The sequence below is a fragment of the Mandrillus leucophaeus genome, unplaced genomic scaffold (assembly GCF_000951045.1).
Source record: "Mandrillus leucophaeus isolate KB7577 unplaced genomic scaffold, Mleu.le_1.0 Scaffold201, whole genome shotgun sequence".
NCBI classification, from domain to species: Eukaryota; Metazoa; Chordata; class Mammalia; order Primates; family Cercopithecidae; genus Mandrillus; species Mandrillus leucophaeus.
Genome location: NW_012102044.1, coordinates 729,792 through 738,590, shown reverse-complemented (window position 1 = coordinate 738,590; position 8,799 = coordinate 729,792).

The following is an 8,799-nucleotide window of genomic DNA, read 5'->3' as shown; positions in this document are numbered from 1 at the left end:
TGTTTTGTCCTCAGTCTGTCTGGTCTGAACTGGCGCGGACATTTCCTCTCTCTGTGCATCGCAGAGACTGGTGGAGCCTGCAGCGGCACCTGCAAGTCCCTGGCGCTCAGAGGCCAGCGTGAGGTTCTAGGTCTGGGGCCGGGGCGGGCGAGAGCGAGGCCCGGAGCCACAGCCACAGCCCTGCCTCATGTAGGTAATTCACTCCTTCAATAATCAGAAGACGGAAAGAAGGGAAAGGTGCAGGCCAGAGGGAACCCGAATTCCCTGTGGAGTGCGACTTTCTTTCTTTTTGAGGTCTGGTTTCTGGTCAGTGTCCTGAGGGCGTTACGCCATGCAGGGCCGTTCTGAATTGCCTGGGCCCAGCCTGGTGTTGCCACGGCCCCCACCCTACTCTGCAGCCCTGTCTGATCCTGACCTAGTTTTCTTGCCCACCCCTGAGGCTCAAATACTGTGGTTTGAGCTCAGACAAGGTGAGTCTCAGGTTTTGAGTGAGAACGTTTCTTTTAAACGTTGCTTTGATAATTTTCTATAAAAGGCCGAACCCTGAATTGTTTCTTTTTCAGCCTGTACCAAAATGTCAAGTGATCTCCTCTGGCCGTGCCTATCACCAGCCTGTGTCTCCCTGTGAAATCTGGTCTGGTTCCATCATGGATTTATTTTCCCGCCTCCCAGCAGGACAGATCTTAGCTCTTTTAGGCCAACAGCCCCTGACAGCAACTCAGTCACCTCCTGCCCTCACCCTTGGAGCCCTGTCTACTGATGGCTCACTTGGAGCCTGGCTTGGGGCAACCTCTGTGCCAGGGTGTGCGGTCATTTTCCTGGGTTCTTGTTAGAGTCCTCATCTGCCCAAGGAGATGATGACCCTGGGCTACTAAGAACAGGCTTCCTTGGTGTCAGGACACAGAGACAAACATGCGCATCATGTAAAGGAAGGGAAGATGGTAAAGAGAAATCAGTGAACAAATGCCGTGGCCAGGCAGGTGAATGAGCTGAGTGTGGCATCAGAGGGGTGGGAACTTGGTGCCGCTCAGTCTTGGCAGGCAGCTGCTAAGTAGGAATGCAGAAACATTGGCCAGATCGTCTGATTTTTAAAAAGAAGCCAGAAATATGGACTTCTGTATAAAATTTTGTGATTTTTAAATGTTAGCAATATTCTTTGCTTTTTTTCTTTTTAATCCTGAGTAGGGTAAACCACCAGTTTGCAACTTCTGTGCTAAAACATGTTCTCTAGATTTTTAAAATTAAGATTTCATTTTATATATTTATATGGAAATACAGAGAAATGCCGGAAAAAGTGCCTACAATTTTAACTGTTAACAAAATTATATAAAGTAAGAAGTAAAAGTAGCTCTAAGATCCCCTTCACTTCTCTGGTTTGCTGATGTGTGGTAGAGGAGGGGCCATACAAGCGAAGGTCAACATGTGGAGGTCAGGCGAGCCTTCGAAGTGGCAGGATTTGGAAGGACTAACAATGAGGAGAGCTTGCTTTCAGGTAGGAAGACAGGGTTGATCCTTATTTTTGTTTCAGTGGCAGCTGCACTCTTGCATGCATGGTCCAGTTGTATCTCTTGGTTTATATGTCCATTGAACATAACAAATCCTAGTGTAACCACAGCCCTACCCAAAAACATGATGACACACAGCTCCCTAAGTTTTCCCCCCGAAAGTAACCAAAGAACTACTCTGATTTTGACACTTGTTATCCTTTCTAGCTTGTCTCTTTTCTTATATATATTTATTATGCATACATGAGTTTTGTCTTTTTGTTTTTAAACTTTATAAGAAGGATATGATATTATATATGGGCATTAGGGACATTTTACTTCATTCATTCTCACTTGTTATCCTATTGTGGGAATACGCCTCACTTTGTTTATCTGGTGTCCTGCAGTTGAACATTTGAGCTGCCTTCCACCTTTTTGTTAACATAAACATTGGTGCTGAGCATGATCCCTGGGACAGGTCTTGAATGTGGAATTGTTAGGTAGCAGGTTGTGCAAATATACAACCTAATAGGATTGTGCCAAATTATTTTCAAAAGTGACTGTATCAACTCACACTCTTACTGGTCATGTGTAAGAAATGTCATTGGCCCACAGCCTTTCCAGTATTTGCTATTGTCGACTTCTTAAAGTTTGCCTGTCATATGGGCATAAAATGATTTCTGACTGTGGTCTTGATCTGTATCTCCCTAATAATTAATGAGAACAAGAATCTTTTCATGTGTATATATATTGGCCCATCAACAACACTGACTCTTCTGAGCCATGAACAGCATATACCTTTATGTATTTAGTTCTTCTTCTGTCTTTCAGTTGTATTTTATAGTATTGTGTTGTACACATTTTTCATTAGAGTTGTTCCTTGTATTTCATATTTTGTTCTGTTGTCAAATTGGATATTGGTTTGATTTCTTCTGGATTGGTTTCTTACTTTTTATTGCTGTATTGTATACGTATGGAAAGGTACAAATATCACAAGTTACAGTTTGATGAATTTTCACTGGATTCACCTATTTAACCTAGACCCAGATCAATGAAACGCAGCTTCGCCAGCACCCCAAGACCCCCTGTGTTCTCTTCCATTTATTCCCACTCCCACTCCCACCTTCCAACCAGCAGCCTCTGTCCCAACTAGATTCATTTTGCTTGTTTGGTACTGTATAAAAATGGATCCACACAAAATGTAGTGTTTTGTGTCTTGCTACTCTTTGAGCAAGAGCTCAAAACAGTATTTATGAGGCATTTTACCCCATTACTGCCTGTAATTGTGGACAGTTCATTCCATCGTGTGACTCTATCAGAATTTGTCCTGTTGTCAGGGAGCATTGGGACAGGTCCCAGTTTGGAACAGTTACACATAGTGCTGCTCACTGCAACCTCTGCTTCCCAGGTTCAAGCAATTCTCTTGCTTTAACCTCCTGAAGATGTCTTTTGATAGACAAATGCATTGATTTCTCTTGGATATATTCCTGGGAGTGGAATTGCTGGACCATGGAGTAGTTGTATGTTTGACTTCATTAGGGAATATTAGTCAGTTTTTCAAAAGAATTTTAACATTTAACACTCCCACCACCAATATATGACAGCTCCACTTGTGTCACATTCTTTGCCAACACTTGATGTTGTCAATCCCTTGCCTTTTAGCCATTCAGATGGGTATGAAATGGTATTTGCCTATGCCTTTAATTTGCGTTTTTCTGATTACTAAAGAGGCTGAGAACATTTTCACATGTTTCTTGGCCATTTGGATTTCTTCTTTACTATAGCTCAAGGCTTTTTGACAATCTTATAACTGAGTTTTCTTTTATTTATTAACTTGTAGTTGTTCTTAATTGTTCTGGATATTTCTTTGTTAGATATTTGTGTTGTAAATATTTCCCTAGTCTGTGAATATTTTTTAAACTTGCTTTTGATGAGCAAGAGTTTTAAATCTTAAAAAAGTCCAAGTTATACATTTTTTCTTTTATACTTGGTGCTATTTTTGCTCTATTTAAAAAATTTTTGCCTATCCTAAGGTCCTGTTTTCTTCAAAATATCTAATTTTAGCTTTCATAAAGCTAAAATTAATGTAATATCATACAGTTTAATTTGGGGGGTTTGGTGTGAGGTAGAGATCAAAGTTCATTTTTTTTCCATATGAGATCTAGCACCATTTATTGAAAAGACTTTTATTTTCTCATTAATGGCATTGATGCCTTTGTTGAAAATCAAGTAAATATAATATGTGAGTCTATTTTGGGATTTTCTATTCTGTGTCATTGATCTCTTTAGCTATATTTATTTATCTGTAGGCCATCACCACACTATCTTAATGTGGCATTGAAATCTGGTAGTATAAATCCTTCAACATTATTGTTCTTCAAGATGGTCTTGGAATTACTAGATCTGTTGGTATTCTGTATGAAATTTCAAGTCGGGTTGTCACTGGAAAATCCCAAACTACTTGTTGATTAAACAACATACTTGTAGATAAGACATAGGCTTAAGTAGAAATTTCAAGAGAAATTTTAAAATCTTTCATTGACCTAAATGAAAATGAAAATACAACTATCAAAATTTGTGGAGTGCAGCAAAAGCAGTGCTTAAAGGAGAACTTATGGCATTGACTACATATATTAGAAAAGAAGAAATATCTAAAATCAATGATCTAAGTCTCCACTTTAGTGAACTAGAAATTAAATTCAATGTAAGCAGAAGAAAAGAAATAAGAATTAGAGCAGAAACCAATGAAATGAAAACAAGAAAACAATAGCAAAAAGCAATAAAACCAAAAGATGGTTTTTTGAAAAGATTAATAAAATCCATAAACTTCTAGCCAGGCTAAGGAAAAAACAGAGAAGACAGAAATTGCTCATATCCAAAATGATAGAGGGGCCATTAGACTTCATATAGAACTCATGGACATTAAAGGGGTAATAAAGGCATATGACGAACAACTCTGTGCCTGCAAATTTGGTATCCTATATGAAATGGACCAATTCCTTGGAAGACACAATCTGCCAAAACTCACACAAAAAGAGACAATTTGAATAGACCTAAATCTATTAAAGAAATTGAATCAATAATGAATAACAGAAAGCACCAGGCTCAGATAGGTTCACTGGTAAATTTTACTAAACATTTAAGGAATAAATTATACCACTTCTCTACAGTCTCTTCCAGAAGATAAAAGCAGAGGAATATGTTTTAATTTATTCTGTGAGGCCAGCATTAACATAATACGAAAACTAGACAAAGACATTGCAAGAAAAGAAAACTACAGAGTCATCTCTCTCATGAACATAAATGCAAAAGTCTTCAATAAAATACTAGCAGATCAGACTGGGTGCAGTGGCTTGCACCTATAATCCCAGCATTTTGGGAGGCCGAGGCAGGTGCCATCCAGAGTGGGAAAACTAAGGGCTGGAGGACACACAGCCCTTGGAAGGCTCCCAGGCAGGACGTGAGTCTGGAGCACAGGGCTCTGATGAGATCTGGCGCAGACTAATTCTAGCATCTGTTCAACGTCCTGGTTCTGTCTGGACTGGCTGCTTGGTTCTTGCTTGCATTGCTTTTTTTTTTTTTTTTTAATCCTTTTGAGAGGGAGTCTTGCTCTGTCGCCTAGGCTGGAGTGCAAACTGATTTGTTTCTGTTTGTGCACATACACACACACTCTCAGACACACCTGTGTATATACTCAGCTGGTCATAGTGTCTCTCAGTTGTCACCTTCTCCATGAAATGTTGCTGACTGTGTGCAGGGAGAAATCATTGTTCTGTGCTTCCATAGCCCCCTTCCCAATCGTGAACATGAGCTTGTCCCACCAGATCACATCCATTATAATTGCAGGTGCATCTGTCTCTCCAGTTTGACTCTGGACAGTCTCTTATTATCGGCATAATATCAGCACCCAGAGTTGTGTCTGGCACTTAGTAGGAGCTCAGAAATGCTTGGGGAGGGAGGAATGCAGGGAAGGCAAGGGTTTCAAAACTGTGGTTTTGTCTTCTTATTAACAAACTATATTTTTATCCACTTATTTCTCAGTTAAAGGAATTTGCACATCACGGAGGCTCAGATCACTTATCCACAGTGATGTGACGCCCCATCATCTCAGCATTAGTGTCCAGTGGACGCTAAGTTCCTTCTGTGAATCCATAAGAGGCGTGGGCAGGCAGCAGAAAAACGCCCAAAGGTACTCAATTGCATGTGAGGCCACATTTCTCAAACAAAATTATTCTGTAGGCTTCTGGTGCTGGCTTCACCTTGGGCTGACCACAGATGGGTGCTGTGGGGAAAGGAGATGACGCCAGGAGAACATATATCTTTCAACCTGAAATCATGGGACTCCACAGAACATCACCTGACATTATCTCAGCCAGAGCGAAGCAAGCCACAGGGCAGGGACACTTCAGGAGAACTGCAGAGTCAATGGCCGAGGTGCCAAGGGGTCTCTCATCGCAAAAGCCAGAGAAGATTCCAGATCAAAGCAAGAGAATATGTCTAAGGAGTAGGCAAAATTGGTCAATTAGGGTAAATTAGACTTTTATAAATTTGGTGATACGCTCCTCTAGAATTTGTCAAATCCAAGGGGTGATTTTGAAAGAACTGTGGTTTCAGACTATAAATGAATGTGACAGTCTTTAAGACAGAAATAATATTATAGCATGCTAATGTGGCAGGATCACAGCGGACCTTCCTTCCAAGAGGGAGAACTTGAGATTTGACCGGGAATTTTAAAAAGGAGCAATAATGCAGTAGGAGAGAGTAGGAGAGTAGGAAACACAAAAAAATGTCTTTGTGTCTGGGGGTGGTGGGGGGGTTAGGAGTATTGATCTGTGAGAGCAAAGGAGAGCCACGCGAGACAGACCTGGAGGTTGGGAAAGTGCACAGATTTTCCCATGTTTTATGATGCACTCAAATACACAGAGCAAAGTTTTCTACAGATGCCTTTATTGACATTTTACCAAAGATCAAGAAAATGCCATTTACCCATATCCAGGAATGTTATTTTTTAACTCTCCCCATACATTCCATGAGTCCCTGCCTCCTGCTTGTCCTCCCACCAAAGGCCTCTTGTCATCGTGATGGAAGAAGGCAGAAAATAGGAGATGGTTGGAGAAAAGACCAATGTCATCGAGGAGGGAAACAAAAGACAATCTGGATATGTAATCAGCAGATTCAGAATTAAAACAGGATTAGAAAATTCTCTCTCTCTGAAAAAGAGGACAGTTTAATGGGGGTGTGGAATTGGCAGGGAGAGTTTGTACCATGACTGGAGACTCTGGAACAGACACACAGCTTTTGGGAGATGAAGACTTTTCCTGGGAAGGACACGTTCACTTCTAGTAAAACGCAGCACAGGCCATTTTCATGTAATATTTGGGACGGTAGCTGAATCTGGTGCCCACATGCACAAAACAAGACAGTATCTGGCCCCAACCATAGGGCTGAACCTCGCCTCTGGCATGTGGTGCAAGTCAACACCTGAATGAGTGCATCATTAAAAGAACCTTGTCTCCTAAACAGCCCGGGCTCTGGAGACACAGGGAGGCCAATGGCTTAAATTCCTAGGGTTATGGGCTTATTTAGGAAGTTTGCATTTCAGCAACCCAATCAAGAGACTGCAAGACAAGGCAGTGGCTAAAAATATTTGGATCATCAACCAAACATTTTAGAGGGAATTCTGTTGACTTTTGTTAAGAGAAACGAAGGCTTTCTGTGGAACATGTGGCTATGGAGAGGAAAAAGGGAGTAACTTTTTGCCCTTTTCCTAAGTCACACAGAGCCCCGTGAGCGTTCATTGTTGCAGTGCCTCATGCGCGTTCAGAGTATCTCAGTGCAGTGATTTTTGTGTAGAAATTTCTTTGAATAATATTAGTTATCAACTATATAAACATTGTTGGCTTATCAGAATCCTGAATTTGTGGGGAAGACGTTTAAGACCCCAATCTTGTACCCTACGTGTGTATCCTCCTAACTGGAGCCCCCAGGTCTCAGGGAGAAGTCCCCAGAGGCCGGGAGGGTGTCATTGTTGCCACCAGGGCTCAAATACTGAAATTTAGGAACACATAAAGAATTCCTGTGAAAGAGAAGGAACGGAGCTAGGAAGATAGGGCCATTTGAGGAACATCAGTGTTGTCTAAGTACCTATTTGTGTGAACCAGCTCGCAGAAAGTGAGCGTTTCTGGTAGTCTTCAAAGAAGAAACGGGTGCTAATTTATAAGCAGTTGAAGCCAGGTGACCAGAACTTTAGGGCGTGCGGCCTTGCCTGAGGGGCAGGAGTGGCCAAAATCAGCATAAAATGTGCAAAGCGGGCTGTCATGTAAGAATACCCCGCACAGGCAGAGAGGCCTTTGGTCAGCTCCTCAAGTCCTCCTAGACTTACGCTCGGTGCGCACCAGCCTCTGCCGCCTGCTGTGGCCCTGAACTTTGGACTCTTCTCTGGCCTAGCCCGCCCTTGGCTGGGGTGCTCGGGCCTGGCCCTAGTGGCGGGGCCGTCCAGGGTGGACTAAGTCTCCAGGACTCGGGGACCACCAGGCTCACCATGCAATGAAACTGTTTCTGGAGTTTTCCTGTCCCTGCTTTCCCTCCCGAGTCCCGGGCCAGGCTGCGTCCAGTGGGCACCGAGGACGCCCAGAATTGTTGGTAATCTGGGTGTAGGCCAGGCATGGGCTTGGAGGTCACCGGGTCCAGCAGAGGCAGCAGCCTCTGTGCCACGCACGCACACACACCTTTCTTCCGTGTGTCCACATACACACGTCTGTGCACACACCTGCTCTCCATACATGCACAGCCCCACACACAGTCGGCCCTTTATGTGCACAGACACTCGTGCACACAAGCGGCCCCCTCTCTCCGTGCATACAGGCGCGCACACAGCTGGCTGTCTCTCCTTTGTGAGAGAGAGCTCAAGCACACACCCGGCCCCGCTATTCGCACGCACACTCCTGGACACACTAGTCCGTGCTCCCCCCTACACACATGCACACAGCCGGCACTCTCTGCTCCCTGCACACACATCCTGACACACCCGGCCCCCCACCTGCTGCCCCATGTGCACACACACTAGTGCACACACCAGTCCCCGCCCCCTCACATGCACACACACTAGTGCGCACACTACTCGCTCCCCTACGTGCACACACCAGTCGCCGCTCCCCCACGTGCACACACACTCGTGCACATAGCCGACCCCGCTCCCCCATGTGCACACACACTCTTGCACACAGCCGGCCACCTCTCTCTCCAGACACACCGTCACAGACGCGCACAAACGCGGCCCCTTGGCCTCCGAGCGCACGCCGCGCGCGCTCACTGC